Source organism: Rhinopithecus bieti, unplaced genomic scaffold (genome assembly GCF_001698545.2).
Source record: "Rhinopithecus bieti isolate Rb0 unplaced genomic scaffold, ASM169854v2 scaffold_23405, whole genome shotgun sequence".
Taxonomy (NCBI): domain Eukaryota; kingdom Metazoa; phylum Chordata; class Mammalia; order Primates; family Cercopithecidae; genus Rhinopithecus; species Rhinopithecus bieti.
In genome coordinates, this window is record NW_016811519.1 from 2,158,383 (window position 1) to 2,181,905 (window position 23,523).

Sequence of the window (23,523 nt, forward strand, 5' to 3'; positions counted from 1 at the left end):
AACAGGTTATTTTCTCTTTTGAAAAGTCTGCTTCACCCTCAGAATCTCACAGAAGCAGTGGTGCCCTTCATCACCTTGAAGCATTATTTTATTGGCACAATCTCTGATTCACATTAGAGAGACCATGCATGAAACTGGAGGAGTGTAATTTTCTGTAGTGGTGGGGACATGAAGAAACAGCCCCCAGCTTTATATCCCACCCTCCCACCCCAGTTAATGATCTAATGCTGGGCATGTCATCCAATCTGTGCAGTCATCCTCAACATACGCAGGAGATTGGTTCCAGGACGCATACCCTCAACTCCCACAACAAAATCTGTACATACTCAAGTTCCACGGTCAACCTGCATGTACAAAAGTTCAGCCCTCCATATATGCAGGGTTTGCATCCTGCAAACACTGCGTTTGGTTGAAAAACATGTGCATATACTTGGATCCGAGCAGTTCAAACCTATGTTGTTTAAGGGTCAACTGTACAAGCATTGATATGAGTGAAAGTATGGGAATGGACTTTGGAAATGATAAAGACTATGTTGGGGCTTTTATGAGAGGAGACATGGTTAAAGAAAAGAGCATGGGATTTAGAATGAGATTCAGTTTTCATGCTGCACTCTTCAGGTGAAACAAGTGATGTCTTAGAATTCTCACTTCTTCTTCTGCATAATGGAGAGAATGAAACCTCTGGGACTATTTCAAGGATGCAGTAACATAATGTGAGTGGAACGTTTTGCAAACTGTAAAGCACTAGACAGATCACTGTTGTCCCTGTAATGGTATCAGATAATCACTAGTCAAGTTTGATTCTATCTGTGTTTTGAGGAAAGTACAAAGGACATGAAAAGGAGACACAGACAACAGCACTAGATGCTGAGGAGATTATACAGATCATATTTCTCTATGCCAGCAAGTTAATTCTTAACAGAGAGCTCCTGAGAAGGGAAATTAGCTAAAGAAGCTAAGAGGCCAACCGTAGCACTTTTCAAAGAGAAAATCATTTTCCTCACATCAAGTTTGAACTTGGCCAGGTGTAGTTCATTGGATATTTGAGCCTTGAAAAGACTCCAGTCTCAGTGGAAGGTTGAAATTTATCTAAAATAAAAATAAATAAATAAAAATTTCAGCTTTTTTTTTCTATCAGCAACATAAGCACTCTAAAGCTCTAAGAATTACAACTGCTTTTGTGCAACATTCTGCAGAGACTTGAGGTAAACTGGGTGATGAGGAAAGAAGGCAATTGTTGGAGTTGGATCCACCTTAATTCCAAATCCACTAACACTCTGCCATAGCTCAACCTCTCTGAGCCTCTTCCCTTCAACTATAAAATGAAGTCTACTCCTCATAGGTCTGCCATGAGGGTCATGAGGTGAACAAAACACTTAAGAAAGTGCTAATTAAAGTCTTGGTCAAAGAGAGCCCCCAAAGGCTGGATGAAATTATGAGTGGTGTGATGGTTAATACTGAGTGTCAACTTGATTGGTTTGAAGAATGCAAAGTATTATTTCTGAGTGTGTCTGTGAGGGCGTTGCCAAAGGAGATTAACATTTGAGTCAGTGGACTGGGAGAGGCAGACCCACCCTCAATCTGGGTGGGTACCATCTAATCAGCTGCCAGCACAACTAGAATAAAACAGGCAGGAGAAGATGGAAGAGAAGACTTGCTGAGTCTTCTGGCTTTCATCTTTCTCCTGTGCTGAATGCTTCCTGCCCTCGAACATCAGACTCCAAGTTCTTCAGCTTTTGGACTCTTGGACTTACACTGTGGTTTGCCAGGGGCTCTCAGGCCTTTGGCCACAGACTAAAGGCTGCACTGTTGGCTTCCCTACTTTTGAGGCTTTGAGACTCGGGCTGATCCATCACTGGCTTCCTTTCTCTCAACTTGTAGACGGCCTATCGTGGGACTTTACCTTGTGATTTTGTGAGAAAATTCTCCTTAACAAACTCCCTTTCATATATGCATATATCTTATTAGTTCTGTCCCTCTAGAGAATCCTGACTAATAAAAGTGGGAATCAGAAGAAATTCTCTATGTAATGCTAAATAATAAGAATTATTAGTTCATGGATTAATAACGAAGGCCATTGATATAAACCAGTTTTACAGCTAATCTTTTATTAGCTTCTTTTTTTTCTCTTTTTAAAGATCTCAAATGCATAAAGTTAATCACCCACATCTTCCTTCACTTCTACTCTAAAGAATTCAGTGTATATTCTTCCATTTCACCTTCCACAGCTGCGTGTCTGTGAGTGCACACACTCATGTGTAGAGAGACCCACAGAGAGAGGTAGGAACATTCAGGTTTTCGGTTGTGTTTGCCTTGGTTTTACTTATTGATTCCCCTGACAACAAACACATCACAGGTTGACCCTGTTCTTAGTATTCCACAAACACCATTGCAATGAATATCTTCATAAGTGCCGGCATATGGGTCTGAGCCAGCTCGTCAGAGGTCTATTCTCAGGAGCTGGATTTCTAGGTTATGAGATGTGCACATGCTTAATTGTATTACACACAGCCATATTCCTTCCAGAACAGCTGTTCTGATTATACTTCACTCTGCAGCGCATGAAGGATGCCTTCATTCCCACATCTTTGCCAACAGTTGATATGATTTGACTTTCTAATTTTTGTCCGTCTGTTGCATATAAAGTGATATCTCAATGTTGCTTTAATTTGTGTTTTTCTGATTACTGAGACTGAATATTTTGTTATTTGTTTATTAAACAACAAGATTTACTCTTTTCCTATTTATCTCTACTTCCTATTTTCCTATTTTTTATTGTTGATTTACAATGATCTTCTTCAATTCCAGATAATAACCTCTTATTGATAATGGGCATACAGATTTCTATTTCCACTATTAACATTGTCTATATGCCCTGCGTTGAACAGAAATCTTTGATTTTTATATCATCAAATACATCAGTGTTAGGGTTTGTTTAGGAATTCCTTGCCTTCCCTAAGATCTACTTGATCACAAGTCCAGGACCAAAGAAAGAGTAGATGACTCTCCTCTGCTATGTCAGGCTCTGGCTGTTCCTCTCCTCTCCTCTTGTTGTCCTTTTATGTTCCACAACGTGATTATTTTCCATTTCCCTTGATTATTAGGCCTTGGCATGTCTTATTCCTTCTACTCTATCAATACCTGTTCTCAATTGTTTTCAGAAAAGTATGGATAAACACATTTATAGGTATTATTGGCTGATAAGATAAAGTGCATAACCCATCTCAAGGACATCTTCAATTTTCACAGAGTACATTTTAATGAAGTGCTCCAATACATTAAAGTATGTGATACTGCCAAAAAGAATGCAGAGCTCTCCAGTCAGGTAGACCTAGGCTTGAATCTTGGTTTTGTCAGTTATTTTGTGAGGCTAATCAAGTCACTTAACTTCTCTGTGTGCCATTTGAAAATCATAATAACTATCCTAGAGAATATATTGGTTAGAAATAATAATAAAAATGTTAATAATAAGAGCTACCATATATGATATATTGCCTAGAAAAGGCTAGAATATACTAAGACCATAAATGAATGCCGAAATCTAAAGGGCTTGACAAAGCAAGGATTTCTCTCCTACAGAGAAACCTGTCTAACATCGGTCAGCTACACATGGTCACTCCGAGACCCAGATAGAAACTTCACATCTAGAATGCTACTGATCACATAGCTGAGTAGAGAGGGTACTGTGGTTCACCTCAAAGACTTTTCATTCAGGACTGAGGTGCTCATTCTCCCAGAAGCCAAGATGTAGACTGCTGACAACTTATAGCTGAAAGCCTTTATTGCCCTCAGCCAAAGAGAGGTGCCACTCACAAGGGTATGTCCCAAGCCCAGGGAAGCCTGCATCTAATAACAGGCTGGTGTGAGCTACAAAGGGTCAGATCTCTTGCCTCAAATGAGAACAATTCAGAAGGGCCATCAAACACCAGAGCTCCATAAAAGATTGGCCAATGCTTCTGTTGTAGCACAACCTTGCCGCAGTTCATCTCCCCTTCTCCAGTCCTGTTTCCCTCACTCCTTTGCAGGCGGTATTCCTGAGAGTTCTTATCAATAGAATGCTAGCAAGACAATTTTTGCCTCCCAGTCTGTTTCTTGGGGAATCAGACCTCAGAAAGTTGGTATTAGCAGTTGGCCTAGTAAGCCAATTCCAAAATGGGATTCTGAAGATGGACCACCTGAGTGTCAGTCTGGCAAGAAAAATATCAACACTTCCGGTAGGTGAAGTACAGATATTCCATGGAAGGCTTCAGTAGTATAATTTTAAACTTTTAATTTTGGTGAAACATGGTGGTATAGTAGTGAAAGAAAATTCACTGGCAGATGCAACATCTAAAGAGCTTGAGAGGTGTTGGGGAAATGGCCATTAGAAGGACTATGGAATTGGGTGGCTACTATCAGGTGACATCAATGCAACGGAGAAAGACAATGAAGGTCTAAGGATGGTTTATCTCCAATTTAAGGTAAATTATGAAAGCCAGAAGGCCTACTTGGCAGCACAAAAAGCCAGAGGTCAGAAAAAGCTGAGAATCAGACCAGGACTTAAGTATAAGGATACAAATGCTCCAGTGAAGGTTAAATTCTCAACCTCAGCAAGTCTGCTATGCCAAGGTCAAGACTTTTAATTGGGAAGGTGTGGAACCTAAAACCTAGGATGGGGACATCTGGATCAATGCATTTGAATTCACATAGGACAAAAAAAGTATACATTTATGATTTATCTCAGATTTACATAAATTCCCCATCCCTTTGTTATGATATCACATGAAAGGACCTAGACCATCTAGACATTCTTCAGAACATCATTGGGCAGCTATATCTATGATATTTTGTTAATCAGATATGACGAGCAGTATGTGGCAAGTTGACTAGAGACGTTAGTAACTCCATAAGGATTCAAGGGCCCCCTGCCTTAGTGAAGATTTTAGGGGCCCAGTAGCCTGAGACATACCAGAACATCTCTCTCCAGAATGAAGGGAGAATCAAGGCATCTCATGCCTCCAGCATGAAGAAGGCAGGAAAACATCTCATATACATCTTTGGTTCTAGAGGCAGCATATTCTACACTTGGATATTCGTTACAGTCCATTCACTAAGTGATATAGCAAGTTGCCAGAGCAGGTCCAGGTTGTAGTGGAAGCAGTCCTGCCTTACAATTTTGGGCCTTACAATCTGCCAGTTCCTGTGGTAATAGATATATTTGTGAAAGGAAAAAAACCAATATGTGTAGTATGCAGCAAAGAATTTAACCTTGCACAAAATAAGCTCTGGCCTTTGTCCATGGCTCCTGAGAGATAATCTCTGTTTGTATGGAGATTTTGGGCTGGTCAGACAGTAACAATGTGATTTCAGATGGGGCTACTGATACTTTAGGGTCCAGGCTGGCTATGCCAGGAAGACCAACAATGTGAATTAGAATGGGGACTTTGAGTTGCATGGTATCAGTCGGCCTGGAGACTAAGATCAATCAATCATGCCAAAAATAATGGAGCCCAATAAAAACTCTGAACATTGAGGTTGGGTGAGCCTCCTTGATTGGCAATGGTCTTTGGGCATTGTCACACACCAGTGCCAGGAAAGCAACGTGTACTGACAGAAGGTCCACATTTGGTACTTTCCCAGATTCTGCCCTTTGTACTTTTTTCCTTGGCTGATTTTAATCTGTGTTCTTTCCCTGTAATGAACCATAACTAAGAGTGTAATCACTTTCAGTATGTTCTGTGAGTTGCTCGACTGAATTATCAAAACTGAGGGTAGTTTTGGAAACCCCCCAAACATCCAGTTGGTGTCAAAAGTGAGAACAGTTTTGTGGAAACTATTTGCTCTAACTTTTTAGTTGGCTTAAACTCTTCACATGGAGCTATTGGGCAGAAGGCCCAATAAGAGATCTACAGTATAGAGGCCTTAGGATTCTTAAGCAAAGCCATGCCATCTGCACTGGACAATTATATACTGTATTAGTGTTTTTCTCATGCTGCTAATTAAGACATACCTGGGACTGGATAATTTATAAAGGAAAGAGGTTTAATTGACTCACAGTTCCACATGGGTGGGGAGGCCTCACAATCATGTCAGAAAGTGAAGGGGAAGCAAGACATGTCTTACATAGCAGCAGGCAAGACAGAGCTTGTGCAGGGGAACCCCCATTTATAAAACTATCAGATCTCATGAGAATTATTCACTATCATGAGAACAGTATGGGGGAAATTGCCCCATGATTCAATTCTCTTCACCTGGCCCCACCCTTGACACGTCGGGATTATTACAATTCAAGGTGAGATCTGGATGGGGACACAGCCAAACTATTTCATATACTATTCAGAAAACAATTCCTAGCATGCTACTAGGCCTTGGAAACTGAGTGTCTGAGCATAGGAATCATGTGACCAGGAAGCAAGAACTCCCCATCAGGAGCTGGCACTGGCATACATACCCTGAATAATAAGGTTGGACAAGCCCAGTAACAACTCATCATAAGATTGAAATAGTACATCTGCGGTGAGGCACAAGCAGGGTCATAGGGCACAAGTATGCTGCACAAGCACATGACCCAGACCCCCATGTCACCACTGTTGCACCATCACCTCCCCCTCAGCTCACACTTATGGTCCCATGGTGGGGTCCCTTATATTCAGCTGATGACAGAGCAAAAAAGACTAAGCTCAATTTCCAAATGAATTGGTTCAGTGTGTAAATGCAAACCAAAATGGACTTCAGCAGCTCTGAAAAACAGCAATAAGGGAAAATCCTCTCATCGGACGAAACTTTGAATGGTATACCTGGCCATCTGCTTTGTGAGGACTAAGAAGTGGTTCAAGGTAAAAGAATGTATAGACTCTTGGACAGTTGTGAATAGCTTGGCTGGTTGATCATGGCCTTGGAAGTACAAAGATCTGAAAATCAGGGACAAGAAGTTATTGGAAGAATTCATGTAAATAGACCTATGTGAACATCCACGATGTAAAAGGAATTTATCAAACAACCAACTTGGCCAATTGACATAAGCTGGACTCTTTCATCAGTCAGCATGAAACCATGGGATCCATTTCCCTATTACATCCCACCCACCAGAAGCTGCCAATCTGATAAAGCTATGGAAAGACCCTTGGAAGGCACAGCTAAGAAAACAGCTTAGCATGTCATCCTGCAAGGATGTGGGCTATTCTCCAGAACATAGGATACATCTCTTGTAGACAGAATCAGGACCTTCCTACCCCCAAGATGTCTATATCCAGATCCAAAGAACCTATGAATAATTTACCCTATATGGCAAAAGGAACTTTGGGAAGGGAAAAATTACTCTGAATTATCCAGGTGTGCTCAATGTAATCACAGGGTCCTTGTGAGTGAAGGAGGGAGAGGTAGGAGAGGCAGATAAAGAAATGAATGACAGAGCAGGGAGGAGAGTCAGAGAGAGACTGAAAGATGCTACACTGCAAGATGCTGCACTGCTGGTTTTGAATATGGAGGAAGGGGCTATAAGCCAAGACATAGAGGTGGCCTGTGGATGCTGGAAAGTAAAAAAATTCGATCTTCCCTAGTGCCTTGAAATGAACAAATCCCTGCTGACACCTTGATTTTATCCCCGTGAGACTCATTTCAAACTTTTCATCTCCAGAACAGCAATATAATAATATTGTGTTCTAAGCCACACTTAACGTTGTGATAATTGCTTACAGCAGCAATAGGGAACTAACACAACATTCTAAATCAATGGCCATTATATGGTTCTGTGGCTTTAATAAGTAGAATACATGAGTCCAGGAACCAAGCAATGAAAATAAGAAATAAATGTGGGATGACCCCCACTTTTTACCCCATCTTTGTAAGCTCAACACCTAGCAGAAGTGAGACATATTACTGAGCTAGACTGTCCATTATTTAATTACTCTGAGTTTGTTTCCTCGTCTACAAATGGGGATAAGATGTACATCCTAGTGTTGTGAGAATTGAATTAATTTATAAACAGAGCCTGGCACAACTTTCACTTCCCCATAAACTTCAACTCCTCTCTCTCTCTCACACCTGCTGATAATCAGCTGAGTCTACTTTCCTTTTCTCCTACATTTCTTTCAAATCCGTTCTCATAACTACTGCTTAAACAAAAATTCAAGCCCTCATCATCTCATGCCCAGAAGAATGTAATAGTCTTCTCGCTAGTCTCCCTACTTGCAGTCTTTCCCTTTCTCTCATCCCCCTTCTTCAACCCAGCCAGAATGATTCGCTTTTCTAAAAATATAAATCCCAAAAGTCTTCTCCAAGGTACCCACTTTTTAGTTTTGAAAACCTTTCTCCTCTAATTAGAAGCCTTCAATGGCTCCCCACTGCTCTCAAGGTAAAGTTTGAAATCCTCAGCATTGAATCCAAGGAGCTTCAAAATTTTGCCCAACCTGCCTTTCTAGTTTCTCCTAGGGTTGTGCAGGAAAATGGGTTTTTCAGGATACAGAATAGCTCAAGGGAGAGAGAGATTGCAGGGAAATGTGGGTATTATATCTGCTTTCTCCTTCATTAGCATGTGGCCTTGTAGAAGCTGAGGGATTTCTTCAAGACACGGGAGAACCAATTTTTATAACTTTTTTTTAAAGGAAGGTGGCAGTTTATTGTCATCAGATGTCACAGAGTGGTAACTTATGCCACTAGAAAATGTGTTCATACCCGTGCAAACTGTGTCTTTCCAGCAACACACACTATAGTGGACAAAGGGGAAACCAAAACCAACTCAAGATTTGTTGCATCTGCTTCTGGTATGTTCTCTATCCTTGGCTGACTAAATTGGGAATCCCAGTTCACCCTGTGGGCACATCTGTATTTGTACATGTGTGTGGACATATATGCCTATATGTGCATGTATACACATGTGTGCCTGCATGTTTGTATGTGCATGTATGTGTGTACAATTTCTGCTAGTCACAGCATTCCTCAACAGTATTCCTCAACAGGGAGACTCTTAGCATTTGGGAAAGGGTAGTTCTTCAATGTGTGGAAATTCCAAGTTTCTTGCAGGATGTTTAGCATCCCTAATAAGTAGATACTAAATGCCTATTGTTATTGTGACAACCACCCTCACATTTCCAAATGCCTACTAGGATGGCAGTGCCTTCCCTCATTGAGAATAATTACTTGATAGAAAGTTCCATGGGGGTAAGGAGCTCTACATTTATGTGGCCTCATGAGCACCCAGCATGAGGCTTTGCAAATAAATATTTGTGGATGAGTAAATGAATCACTGAGTTAAATCTTTACATTCATGGTTATCTGCCATTGTATGTTATGCATGTGCTCTTTTCTCTTTGGAATGACTGGCCTTTATCCTGATGAGTCCAGAAATGTTCCACCCATCCAAAGTAAACTACTGCAAACCTTCACTGACTCCGTAACATGGTTAACCTCTAAATGTGCTCCCATCACTGTTTGCACAAACCTCCTCCCTAGCATTTACTACAGTGAATTGAATTTGTTTTTATGCCCATATATCCTGTAAGATTATGAATACCTTGGAGAATGTGGGTGATGAATTATTTATCTATGTATTCTCTGGAGTCTCAGCATCTTACCTGGCACATAATAACTTGTTGAACATTTTGTTGAATGAAGAAGTGAATGAAGGACGAAGGAGAGACAATTGCAAGCCTATGCAGAACGATTTTAAAACCAAGGGAAAAAATCTGGGGAAACTGGATTTTTTTTTTTTTTTTTTTTTTTTTTTTTTGAGATGGAGTCTCGCTCTGTCACCCGGCTGGAGTGCTTGTGGCCGATCTTCAGCTCACTGCAAGCTCCGCCTCCCGGGGTTTACGCCATTCTCCTGCCTCAGCCTCCCGAGTAGCTGGGACTACAGGCACCCGCCACCTCGCCCGGCTAGTTTTTGTATTTTTTTTTTTATTTAGTAGAGATGGGGTTTCACCGTGTTTGCCAGGATGGTCTCGATCTCCTGACCTCGTGATCTGCCCGTCTCGGCCTCCCAAAGTGCTGGGATTACAGGCTTGAGCCACCGCGCCCGGCTGGAAACTGAATACTGAAGGGATTTTCCATGGGAGAGAGAGAGCGAGCCTGGGACAAGAGCTGGATTTCTAGGGGCCAGCTAGAGGAGAGGTCAGGGAGGCATCTTTGATACTGCTGCACAACAGGCTAGGAGAGGAATGTGTAAGGGTAGGAATGACAACCTGAGCCCAAGTTGTCTGTCTTGCCATGAAAGACTCAGAAAGGAGCCACAGACTCCAGCAAACGTCTACAAGCTTCTTGCCTCAGCCTTTCATGGGCTACGTCCAAGCAGTGTACGCACTAAAAGACAAGGAGGCACAGGCTCTGAAATCAGGCTACCTGGCCTCAAATCTCAACTTTGCCACCAATTAGCTGTGTTACTAGGAGCTCGGTGTTTACATTTTCTATGCCTCAATATCCTTATCTGTAAAATGTGGATAATACTAGTACATACCTCTAGGGCTGGTTGTTGAGGTGTAAATGAGATAATACAGGTAATGTTTAGAATACTGCTTGGCACATCATAAGCACATAATCAGAATTAGTTGTATATAGGAAGAGCTTAGACTATCACTTAGAATAATCTAAGAAAGTCTCCCAGGACCAACTAAGAGAAACTTTTGAGAACTATCTAGGAAGAGGAGACAGAAACTCTGCTTTGGGACTGTTACTCACAGAGGTTTGTAAGATTTCTGCAAACATTTAACCCCTCAAGCACTTATCTTGCTCACCCTTAACTATATTTCCACAGATGTCAGCAATAAAATTTCTAAATGAAAGTCTCTGTGAGTTAACTTGGGGGAACGTCAATGAAGAGAGGGTCTAAAAAGATTATTCAACTACCAAATCTGTCCTGAGAGAGAAGCAACCTTTCTAACAGCAAGCAGATGCTAATACTTAAGACAGTCAAATCCTCAGCGAGTGGGGCCTAGAAGCAAAGGGAATAAGAGAATTCCCAGGATGAAGAAGTGACTCCAACATTTGACTCGCAGGTGCACAGCTCCCTAAAAATGCCTAAAACTGACCCTGTTGCCTCTGCCTCCGAGTACACCATTTCTGGCAGGGCAGTATTCTTTAAGTGCGTGAAGCTGATATGGTTTGGCTATGTCCCCATCCAAATCTCAACTTGAATTGTATCTCCTAGAACTCCCACATGTTGTGGGAGGGGACCCAGGGGGAGGTAATAGAATCATGGGGCTGGTCTTTCCCATGCTATTCTTGTGATGGTGATTAAGTGTCACGAGACCGGATGATGTGTTTATCAGGGGTTTCCACTTTTGCTTCTTCCTACTTTTCTCTTGCTGTCTCGAGTAAGAAGTGCCTTGGCTGGGTGCTGTGGCTCACGCCTGTAATTCCAACATTTTGGGAGGCCCAAGCTGGCGGATCACTTGAGGACAGGAGTTTGAGACCAGCCCAGCCAACATGATGAAATCCCATCTCTACTAAAAATAAAAAAAATTAGCCAGGTGTGACTACAGACATGCCTGTAGTCATGGCTACTCAGAAGGCTGAAGCACAAGAACAGCTTGAAGCCAGGAGGTGGAGGTTGCAGTGAGCCGAGATTGCGCCATTGCACTCCAGCATGGGCAACAGAGCTGGACTTCAGCTCAAAAAAAAAGAAGTGCCTTTTGCCACCTGCCATCATTGTGAGGCCCCCCCCAGCCATGTGGAACTATAAGTCCAAATCAAACCTCTTTTCGTCCCTGGTTTCAGGTACGTATTTATCAACAGCATTGAAAACAGACTAATATAGTAAATTGGTTATCAGTAGAGTGAGGTGCTACTGAAAAGATACCCAAAAATGTGGAAGAGACTTTGGAACTGGGTATCAGGCAGAGGTTGGAACAGTTTGGAGGGCTCAGAAGAAGATAGAAAAATGTGGGAAAGTTTGGAACTTCCTAGAGACTTGTTGAATGGCTTTGGCCAAATCGATGATAGTGATATGGACAATAAGGTCCAGGCTGAGGTGGTCTCAGATGGAGATGAGGAAGTTGTGGGGAGCTAGCGTAAAGGTGACTCTTGTTATGTTTTAGCAGAGACTGGCGACATTTTGCCCCTGCCTTAGAGATTTGTGGAACTTTGAACTTGAGAAAGATGATTTAGGATATCTGGTGGAAGAAATTTCTAAGCAGCAAAGCATTCAAGAGGTGACTTGGTTACTGTCAAAGGCATTCAGTTTTATAAGGGAAGCAAAGCATAAAAGTTTGGAAAATATGCAGCCTGACTATTCGATAGAAAAGAAAGACCCATTTTCTGGGGAGAAATTCCAGCCTGCTGCAGAAATTTGCATAAGTAGCAAGGAGCCTTCCTATGTGCTGTGGGAGGGACACAGCAGGAGCCAATCTTTCCCATGCTATTCTCATGATAGTGATTAAGTCTCATGAGATCTGATGCATTTATCAGGAGTTTCCACTTTTGCTTCTTCCTCATTTTCTCTTGCCTGCCGCGACGTAAGAGGTGCCTTTCACCTCTCGCCATGATTCTGAGGCCTCCCCAGCCATGCGGAATTAGAAGTCCAATTAAACCTCCTTTTCTTCTCAGTTTCGGGTTTGTCTTTATCAGCATCATGAAAATGGACTAATACACAAACTAATAAACTTGAGGTTTTTTGTTATTTTGTTTTCCCTTAGCTTTCATATCAAACTTCTCACCAAATATTACTTATATTTTCTATTTTGAGTTTTTTCCATTTTATTTTTGAAATATTAAATGTATGAATGTGTAGGTCATGTTTAAAGAATAATGATGTATCTACCCATCCAGGTTAAGAAATAGAATATTAGGAGTTCTTTAAATGTCCCTATGGGTTCCTTCTTTATAATCCTATTACTTCTTTACTGGTTCCCTTGGGTTCACCTTTACTGCTCTGATTCCACTGTTGTCACCAGATTATCATTACTCCATGCCAAGATTGAAACCATGGCTACTTCATTCATTCATTCAAAATATTATCAGCACCTCCTGTAAGATGAGCATTATGTTGGACCTGACTGATATCAAAGGTGAAGTTCTGCCAGGAGCTCAGAGTCAGAAGACAGACAGACCAGAATGGACAGGTTAGAACAAACAAGTATAATGCATACATGACAGAAGTAGAACAGGTGCTTTGGTGGCTGGGGGAAATCCCTAGCTCATCTCTATCTCCTGTGTCTTCAATCTTCCTGGATTTCATTGTCATCATATTTTACTCCTGGTCAAAGACACTAATTCCCGTCTGCCTGGCTTTATGACCCTCCAAGAATCTGGCACCAAGGAGATTGTTACGTAGACTGCATCAGATTCAGGTCTGACTCTCAGCTGTACCCCTTACAAGCCGTGTCATCTTAGAAAGCATACTTAACCTCTCTGAGCTTCAGACACCTCATCAGTAAATGCAGAATAATCATATCTCCTACAGAGTTCTTACAAGGATCCGTCCCATGACGAACATGAAGGTACTTTGCCAACTAAAAAGTACAACACAAATGTTGAATGGGATGTTCTTCTTTTCTCTCTTTTTGTCCTTGTTGAAACATTTCCACCCTTTAAGATTCAACAACTATTGTTTCCATGGACCCTCCACCTCCTAGGCAATCTCTGTGTTCCCTTGATCCCTCTTGCTATTTTTGTCAGCACCACATATTTTGTGCTGTGATTACTTCATGAGAGTGCAATTATTTTCTCAAATCAGACCCTGAATTATTTTTAAGGTAGGATTATGTCTCATATTTCCCTAGTGTCCTCACAGAAGCTAAAACTCTGTTTGGGATCATTTAGAATATTCTTTCTCACACATCATTGCTGATGGAGCAGAATATACCTCACTCACTGTTAGAATTCTACTATAGAAACATTGTTTCAATGATACTTTTATAGATTTCAGCCAGAAATTTGTTATGAAATTAAAATGGTTGCAATGTAGAGAATGCCAGCAATATCTGCAAGTCTAATGTATTGTTAAGTTGACATCAAATGAAGAATTAAGAAGTTCCAGATCTTGGCTTATGTTCCCCATCATTGAAGGCATTTCCCCAGGCAGGTCTTTCAACGTGGCCATATGCCTCAGTCTTGCCATCTGCAAAATGAAGTCATTAACTGCTGCCTACTGATTCTAAAAGAATTAAGTGTTGATATATTCTACAAGTAAGCCGTTGTAATGCCATGATCTCACAGAAATAAAGAAGTCAAACATATTTAAGATATCCTTATAATTATTACTGTTTCTACATTATATTAAATCATCCCTAGACAAAGATATCCACTAAGCCTGTGAACAAGATGAATTCCCAAGTCTATTTTGCTCAGTCTAATTTAGTCAAAAAAGTGAACAGATTTGGGATTTTATGCACCATGGAATTGAGGGGCGAGCAGGGGATGAGGGCAGAACAAGAAAAGCTTCTCAATCTCACCGAGAAAGCATCCCCAGCTCAAATTCCTTCTCATGTCCTCAATAGTCAAGCTTTAAAGTCATTGAAGAACACATGACTTAAAATGCCAGGAAAGTTAGGATTCCTTTCTTATCATTTTCCTTTGACTTTATGATTAGCAATTGGTAATCTAAAAACCAAACCTATACAGCAGAGTCAGAATACTGACTTTTAACTGTTAACTTTTTCTGCTTTCACTACCCAGACTTTGCTCACATTTTGGCCAATTCACATTGACTGTTATTGCAACCCCAACCAAACACCAATAGTTGGTGTTAAAGATAAATAAATAAGCCACTACTACTAATTAATATAACTTACCATTTCTTAAAGGGAAAGTGAGGAGTAGGGCAGAAAAAGGATGAGATTTAGAGCCAGAAAGACCCAAGTTTGAAACCCAGTCACTTACCATCTAGATGATGAGCAAGTTACCTTCTCTGAGATTTGGTTTCCTCATCTATAAAATGGAGAGAATAAAATTTATCTTGCGAGAGTGGTGTAAGAATTAGGGTGAAGGTAGTTAAAACATCCATCACAGTATTTGCCCTGAGTAGTTAGTATATTTTAAATGTTAGAATGCATGCTCGCAATTTACATTAAATTATTTTTCATCCAGGTCTCCATACCCCTACTTCAACAGGCCTTGACCCAACACCAATGACTGGAGAGTAGAGTGAGGGGCAAGTGATCATAATATTCTGTGGAAAAAAGGAAGAAAAAAGGAAGGAAGAAGGAAGAAGTGTTTGGAAACAGCATATTCAACACGACTATCATTTCGTATTAGATTATTTGGGTTATTTGCGACATGATTTCCAGGTTCCCTATAGAAGCCATGCACCACCTTTCTGGTAGCTTAGATTTTGTTTCAAGTGGTTGTGGTTTTTGTTATTTTTGTCACCGTTGTTTTAATGACTGTTAGCATCAATCATTGTCAGGCAAAAACAACTTCCAAGCAGACACACTTTTAACAATCGGCGTTAACTGTGGTTATAGATTTCCTGGCTGTGTCTGTGCTGCTGCTGCTTATAACGCTGAAGTTCATAAAGGTGAAGAGTGTCTGACAGCATACTTCTGGCATTTGAAGATTTCATTTGGCAGTATCGACTGCAGTAAACTGGACACCCACCAAACAACATTGATAAGAGTATCTCTTGTGGCTCTGAGAGGCAGTCTGATACCCTGAAAAGAGATGTGGGCTCAAAATTCACAACAGCTGGTTCCGCCCCTGATTCTACAATGGATTTGCTCTGTGACCTTGGGCATTTTATTAAAGCTCTTTGGCACTGAGCAGCATCTGTAAAATTGGGGCAGTATCAATGTAATACACCTTCACTTCACAATTCAGTGGCATGGCATTTCTATTACAATCTAGTGAACACCAACAATGGGATGGAAGCTCTACTGAATACAGAATGAATCCCTGGCTGACAAACTGAGCTGGGAAGGCAGGACGCAAACCCAGAGAAAAGATGAGGAAGTAAACTCGATGGAATTACCATGGATTTTACAAATACAGTTTTAGCTAGACTGGTATAATGATAATAATTAAGAGACAGGAGGATGCTATGCCCACATCAGAATAAAAGGACAGAGAGATTAGGAATTATAGCTCACCTCTATTCAACATTCAAAGCTACAATTATGGTGTTTTTGCTGGACCTCACAGCTAGTTCATTTGTATTTTCCTGCCTGATTGGCTGAATTCAAGCTTTGACACATGGCTTTTGGCTCTACCGGTAGGTGCAATCCATGCTGTCAAGACAAGTTACATATGCAAATAACCCTCAGCTTCTAGCTCTTATCAGCTGCAAACATAGTGGGTGGGGAGCAGGGAGGGAGAGTAGTGCTGTGCCTGTTTTTGAATTCAGTGGCCTGCAGCCCAGGGAAATATGGGGACACTTCATTGCCACCGCTACTATATGATCTATGGAAGAGGGACTGTGGGTATGAGAAAGAAACCCACATTACAATAGGTTAGGATGGACTCATGGAAGTAATGCTGAGTAGGAGCATGTGCTGGATGGAGAAAGTGTGTGGACAGACCTGAGGATGGATGAGACTCTTGTCACTACAACCCTGAAGTTGTAAAACAACCCCTCCATAGGCAAGCAAGGTGCAACAAGAGGATTAGATTTGAGAATCAGGGAGTAGAAACTCCTGGGCATTGGTGGAACAGCCCTGATGAGTGCTATTGAAAGTGTGGTCCACAGACTGTGTTACCAGTCCATGGTAACGCAAGTACAGAAACTGAGGGTAAACATTTAGGAACTTTTATAGCAGTTTGATAGAGTAATCATATGTTTGTGGAGTCTAATACTAAACAAAAAATGAGCTGCTGTTCTACGTCATTTTAAAATTCCATTCTCTAGCACTTTATTATGATTACAAAGCCATTGGTTATGACAAATTTAGAAATTAGATTTTAAAAAGGATCCTTTAGCACATATTGCATGTTGAGAAGCAACAGTCTAGTTCACAACCCACATAATTTCTTTAAGTAAAAAGGCTTTGCAAACACATCTATCCAGGTTATATGTGATCTCAAGTCAACTCAATAAGTACTTCTTAAGCACCAAATAGCATGTTAATAGGAAAGGAAACAAATATAATGTACATAGATCTAGAGAAAACAACATAACCAGAATATCTGAGTTACCAAAGAGGAGGTTTTGACTCAAGGTATGTAATAGCCTGGGTTTAACTAGGAGGCAGAAATTCACAGTAACTTAAACAGAGAAAGTTTAATATAAAAATTATTAAACTAATGCTAAAAGAGTAAATACAAAGATGTAAGGAGCACTCTGAAGGGTACCCTAGGGCTGAGGGAGGGTACTCACAGCAGGATTGGACCTCACTAGAGAACACGAATGGTCGAGAAGTTTGCTGGATTCCCAGGGCCAGAGTTGGCTCACAGTTGTGGAGTAAGCGGAATACAAGCCTCCAGGGAGCAGGTAAGTTGATGCTGGGGGCAGGCACACAGAGGTAGGTGGGGTATCCCAACATGAGCCTTAAGTGGACAAAGTCATATCAGGAGGGCCACAGCAACGTGGTTACCAGGCCCAGGCCAGGGCTGCAAGGTGGCCAATGAACTGCACACTCTGGGCATACATGGGTGGGACAGAGCTGAACTACATATGTACCCTCAACCCCCAAACCCTGCTCCCACCCCCATGCCACTGCTGATGGGCCATGCATCAGCAAGCAGCAAGAAGGAAAAGGAGGTGCACCAGAACCAGAAGCCCCCACCTCCTGCAGGGTCCCTCCAGCCCCCTCTACTGGCTAAGGTTAACATCATGCTCTCTGGAAAGGAGAAATAGCGCCCCAGTCCATGATGTCAGAAGAGGAATAGAAGGCTGAATTTGGAGCAGACAGCCAACACATTGATAACTGGCACAAGGTTAGAAAGAAAAGAATTGCAACTTGGCCAGGCACAGTGGCTCACGCCTGTAATCCCAGCACTTTGGGAGGCTGAGGAGGGCATATCGCTTGAGGCCAGGAGTTTGAGACCAGCCTGGCCAACATGATGAAACCCCATCTCTACTAAAGTACAAAAATGAACCGGGGGGTGGGGCGGGGGTGGTGGTGCCTGCCTATAATCCCAGCTACTCAGGAGGCTAAGGCAGGAGAATCGCTTGAACCAAGGAGGTGGAGGTTGCAGTGAGCCAAGAGCACACTGCTGCACTCCAGCCTGGGTGACAGAGTGAGACTGTCTCAAAAAAAAAAAAAAAAAAAAAAAAAAAAAAAAAAAAAAAAAAGCAACTTGAGCTGAATAAATATGACTCAAGAGGCATGGCATTTTCCAAAACAGAAGTAATCCTTCAGAGGTCTGAACTTTTAATTAAGCATCTACTGGGCACAGGGTAGGGAACTCAGGCTCTGAGACTACAGAAGGGAACACATGACATTGGAGTTTTCTTGTCTTGATAAACTATAGCTTGTCTTTCCATATTCTACATAAAACCATCCTTCCCTTTATAAAATCCTCACCAATCTGTGACATTGGCAACATGGTATTACAGCTTTGGAGTTGAATAGACTTAGAATTCAGGCTCTGCCACTTTTAAGTGGTGAAACTTTGGGTAAGTAACTTCGCCTCTCTGATTCTCACTTTTCTCAGGTAGAAGTAGGATTAATAATACCTACCTTGAAGGCTTGTTGCAAGCTTTAAAAGCAATATATTATATAAAACACCAAGTACAGTACCTGAAAATTAGCAGGTGTTCCATGAATGGTAGCTATCACATGTGGCTGTCAGGTACAGCAAATGATGAAAAAAAAATATTTGAGCTAAGATGTGTCCCTGACATTCCAAGAAAACATGCTGCTATGCTCTACAAGAAGCATGGATGCAGCTGAAATGCTAAAAATAAAGCCAAGATGATGTCCTCCATGATTGACCTAACTGACTAGGTCATTCTGCCATGACCTAACCTGGCAGAATGCATAATTGACCCCAGTTGTTTCCCCAACATTGCATTTGCCTTCCAGCCATGACCTCATAGTGAACAGTTACTTCCCTGCTTCTTGAAATTGGGCCTAATTATGTGACTTTCTTTGGCCAGTTGGAATCTGGTAGATGTAATGCAACTTCTGTTTGGGCTTGAATTGTGCTTGCATGGCTGGATGTGCCCTCTTGTATTTCTGTCATCTCCATGGGAAGAAAAAGCCTTGATTAGCCCACATGTCCCAATAAGAGCATAAGAGATGTGTGAACCAAAGCCACCTAGCCAACCTCCAAACTCACACATGAGAATATTGTTTAAACCACTGAGTTTTGGCCAGTTTGACAATAGCAAACCTATACATCTACTAACCTGTGAGAGATACGGCTGAACATATTCTTGCTTTGGGAAGAAATGTTGACCATATGACTTTCAAGGTTATTACCAACTATAAGATTTTATAATTTTAATTTTTATTCATCCATCTCATAGGTACCTTGAGGAATATAAACAGACTATTTCACATCTCTACCTCTGAAAAGCTCACACTCTAGTAATATGGACCAGGGGTCAGCAAACTTTTTCTGTTATGGGCCATATAGGACATTTTTAGGCTTTGCAGGCCAGTCTTTGTCACACTGCTCTACCACTGAAGTGCAAAAGCAGCCATAGATAATACCTAAACAAATAGGTGTATCTGTGTCTCAATAAAACTTTATTTACAAAAACAAGCAAAGGGCCAAATTTACTCTGAAAGTTGTAGTGTATGGGCCACTGGTATATACAAAACTGAAACACAGGAAATAATTTCAGAGCAATGTATGATGTCATAATTAGCATTTTTAATGGCAAAAACTGCAATAACTTTTGCACCAACCAAATACATTTTGTTTACTTTAATACTTACAAGGTGCCAGACACTATTCTAGGACTTACAAATATTTACTTAGTCCTCATAATAACTAAGTCTCATTGTCCACATTTTACAGATGATATAACTAAGGCACAGAGAGGTTAAGTAACTTGCCCTAAATCAAAAGCTGTAAAATGGTGAAGCTGGGTTATTAACCTTGGAATACAGACTCTAGAACCCTCTCTTTTAACCATTTTGTGATGATGCCTGTGGTTACAGAACATAAATAAATATAGCTAACTTTCACTGGAGAGCTTACTATGTGTCAGACATCATGCTGAGTATTTTATATCCCTAATCTCTTTTAATCTTTAATACATGTCTGTGAAACAGATATTATAGCTATTCACTCTTTTGGAGACAAGGATATTGAGCTCAGAGAGATTAATTATCTTGCCTAAGGCCACACAGCAAGTAGGTGGTTTTTGCCTCCAGGTGCTCTGCTTCCAGACCCTGTGCTTATAACCATCCAGCTATCTCTTTTTGGAGGAATTAGGGAAGAGCACAGGAGTCAGGTTAATCAAGGAAGCCTTCAGGGAGAGACAGGCCTAAGCTGGGCTCTAAGGTTTGGTAGGATTTGAATAGAAAAGGTACACAGCAGGATTTGTCTTATTTGATGCACAAAGTTTTTCTTGGCTTTTTTTTTTTTTTTCTTCCACATCCTTGAAAACCTAGAGAGTTTATATAAAATCTGGATTTCTAGCATCTAAAAATGCAGATGATATGTCAAGACTGGACCGCACTGTGGCATGGCAGTGTCCAATCACAAGGGCCTCGAGGTGGCCATACCCTTTAGACCTGGTGTGCCATCTCCAGTTTGTCATGCTCCCCACCATTCCCTATTGCTCACACCCATCTAAATGTGGAGTAGGGAAGAAAGCATGAGGAAAGGCATGAAAGCAGAGATTACCATGGCATGTGTGGGTGTGTGGGGCTGTGTGCACACACACACGTGTGTGTGTGTGTTTGTGTGTGTGTGTAGTCCCAGTCAGGAAAGAAAAATAAGACAGGAGTGACTGAAGGTATTGTTCAGAGCACAGTGGGGGAGTTTGGTGAGAGTCTGGAAATTTAATAAAGGATGGACAGTGAATGACTCCCCTGAAGAGCTGTAGTCCTGGGGGTATGGCATTTTTAAAGTTGAATTGGGTAAGAGAGATTATCCAGGGGAGAAACAGGTAGCAAGAAGAGTTGGGAGGACAGGGTAATGACCCACAGAGAATGCAGTAAGAGCCTTAGACCAAGAAAGAGTCCCTGTTTCTGCCTGGTTCAGCCAAGAAACATTTAACACCTTGTCTGGCTTTATTTACTTAAGTAGTCCCTGGGATAGTAAACAGAGTGGAAAAAGGTGATGTTTAGGCTAGAGGGCTGATATGGGAAAGAGCTGAGTCTTCACTACTTAACAGATGGGGGAGATTAAACAAGAGAGTGTTGGCAAATAGAGAAATGTCACAAAAGGAGTCTGCAATAACAGCCTCAAGCCATTAGTGTCTCTTTTCTTGTCTTTTCCTTCTGCACAGTCTGTATATAACCACCCACTCCTTGAGATTTCTGGACATTTAATAAAATAATATATGTGAAAGCAGTTTGCATAGAGCTGGGCACATAGCAGGTGCTCAACAAATATTAGTCTGAATCTGAGTCTGAATCGAGATAGACATTTCAGCTTCCCGATCTGTATTTATGTCAGGTCTATAAAACGAACTTCAGCTATAATAGATTCAGTACTTTGAGGGTATTACTGCAGCTCCAGAGGAAGAAGACCACTAATGAGGAGAAACCGCGGCAAGAGGAAGAGGATGAAAGAGTAACACATATTTTCATTCCTATAGGAAATAATTGCCTAGAAATAGCATAAACTTTCCCAAGTTGAAAAAGAATACTGTACTTTAAATTCCCTCTAAAGCACATGATCTAGTGACCGCATTTTCACTTGAGTTGAATCATTTGGCACAGTAAATACAATTACAACCAAAGTCAATATACATTTTCTGTCACGTATTTCCTTTCATCAATGGGTTTCAAAGGGTTGGTGTCAGTATGGGGTTGAAATGCTCCTACCCAAAGCATCTAAGTTATGGGAACATGAAAAAGTTCTTCTTCCATGTTAATTTTTTTTAATGGGAACAGTGTGATATAGTAGAAAGAGAACTAATCTAAAAATCAAGGATTCTGATACTAACCCTGCCAGGTATTGTAGACTTTGGGCAAGTCAATTTCCTTCACTGGAGCTAAGATTCTCCCTCTAAAAAAGGAGGGCATTCAGTGAGATCAGTGATTTCCAAATCTACCTGAATATTAGAAGTATCTGGGGGAACTTTTAGAGACACAGATTCCTGGGTTTCCAACCTGTTACTTAGAATATCCAGGGATGGAGCCAACGTCAAGTCCTTAATGAAATGCCACAACATCTTAGTGACACACATCCACAAGTATTTAGGTCAGAAGTCTGTGGACTTGTAGACATCCACTCACCTTGCCTGGGCCAGATAGCTCTGCTGGTCTTGGTTGGCTCAGCCACATCTAGGGATCAGCTGGAAGTTGTCTAATGAGAGCCGGGTTCTGCTGGAGTAGCTCAGCTTGAATACATATATATCTTATCCTACTGCAGGCACCAACATGCTAGATTGGGCACATCTTCTCGTGGCAACAGCAGAGGTGCAAAAGAGCCAGCTTTAATTCACAAGCTCATTGCATGCTTCTACGACATCATGTCTGTTAACATCCAGTTGGCCAAAACAATGCCTAGCCTAATATTAGAGGGAGGAAGTGTGTTCCTCCCAAGAAAGTTAGTGGAAAGGAGTGAATATTTTTAAAAAAAAAAACAATATACACAAGGATCCCAAAAAAAAAAAAAAAAAAAAGTCATTTTTTTTAATCCCTGGTGACTTGGATACACAGCCAGGAATAAATTATCTAAGGTATTTTTGAATTCCAACATCCTAAGATGTTTTAAATTGATATAGAGACACTGAAATCAGGTGGAGGAGAAGATAATCTGGGTGAAATTAATACTTGTCACCATCGACCAAAAGCCTTCATTGATGGTACAGAAGATGAGGGGCCAGTGAGCTGAGAAAAACATGAAAAAGACTGATCTTCCTTCCATAAGCATCTGTTTTCTTTCAGGGACTTAATCTGAGCTTCCTCATTTTGTTCGTGGCAAAATCCCTGGTATTGAGAAGTTATTATTTTCATCTTTTCTTCTTCTTCTTTTAGTTGAAGGACGTGGCACAGAAAGCCGAAACCTCCTGCTTAGGGCACACAGCTCACACAGGGCAGCACTGGGACGCTAATCTGCTTTGGTTCCAGTCTCTGCTCCCTTCACTGAACCTACAACAGGGGGTTCTGACTAGGGCCTAAGCCAATGTGCAGAGGTTAGCTGTTCAAATCCAAACCCTGGGAGACTCACACTGCCTGGAAACCCTGAAATCTCTGTGCTTCCCGTAGAAGGGTTTGCATCTTTGTATCTCTTGTGGCACTTACTTAGTTTTATAACACAGTCACTTAACACCTGAGAGTGTCTGGGCAAATTGTTTATCTCTCTGTGCCTCAGTTTTCTCTTCTATAAAGTAGGCATAATAGGAACTGCCTCATAGGGTTGCTCTAAGAAGTAAATGAGTCAATATTCCTGTCACTATATATTGTGTATATGTACAAAGTCTGGCACATGGTACCTGCTAGTTAGGTGTTTGTTAAATAAATAATAGCCTCTTTTGTGCACAGGTCTTGTGTATAGGATATACAGCAGTGGTTCTCAAAGTATGTTCCACAGACCTCATCCCACATC

General features: G+C 41.2%; 1 long non-coding RNA gene across 1 annotated transcript; it reads right to left on the reverse strand.

The window, feature by feature from the left end:
• Window positions 1-13,858: 13,858 nt before the first annotated feature.
• Window positions 13,859-16,102, reverse strand: LOC108543473 (uncharacterized). Its single transcript, XR_001889582.1, has 3 exons — window positions 15,996-16,102; window positions 14,791-14,838; window positions 13,859-14,029 (listed from the first exon to the last, which is right to left on the reverse strand). It is a non-coding gene; the product is annotated as an uncharacterized LOC108543473 (long non-coding RNA).
• Between the last annotated feature and the right edge of the window lie 7,421 nt (window positions 16,103-23,523).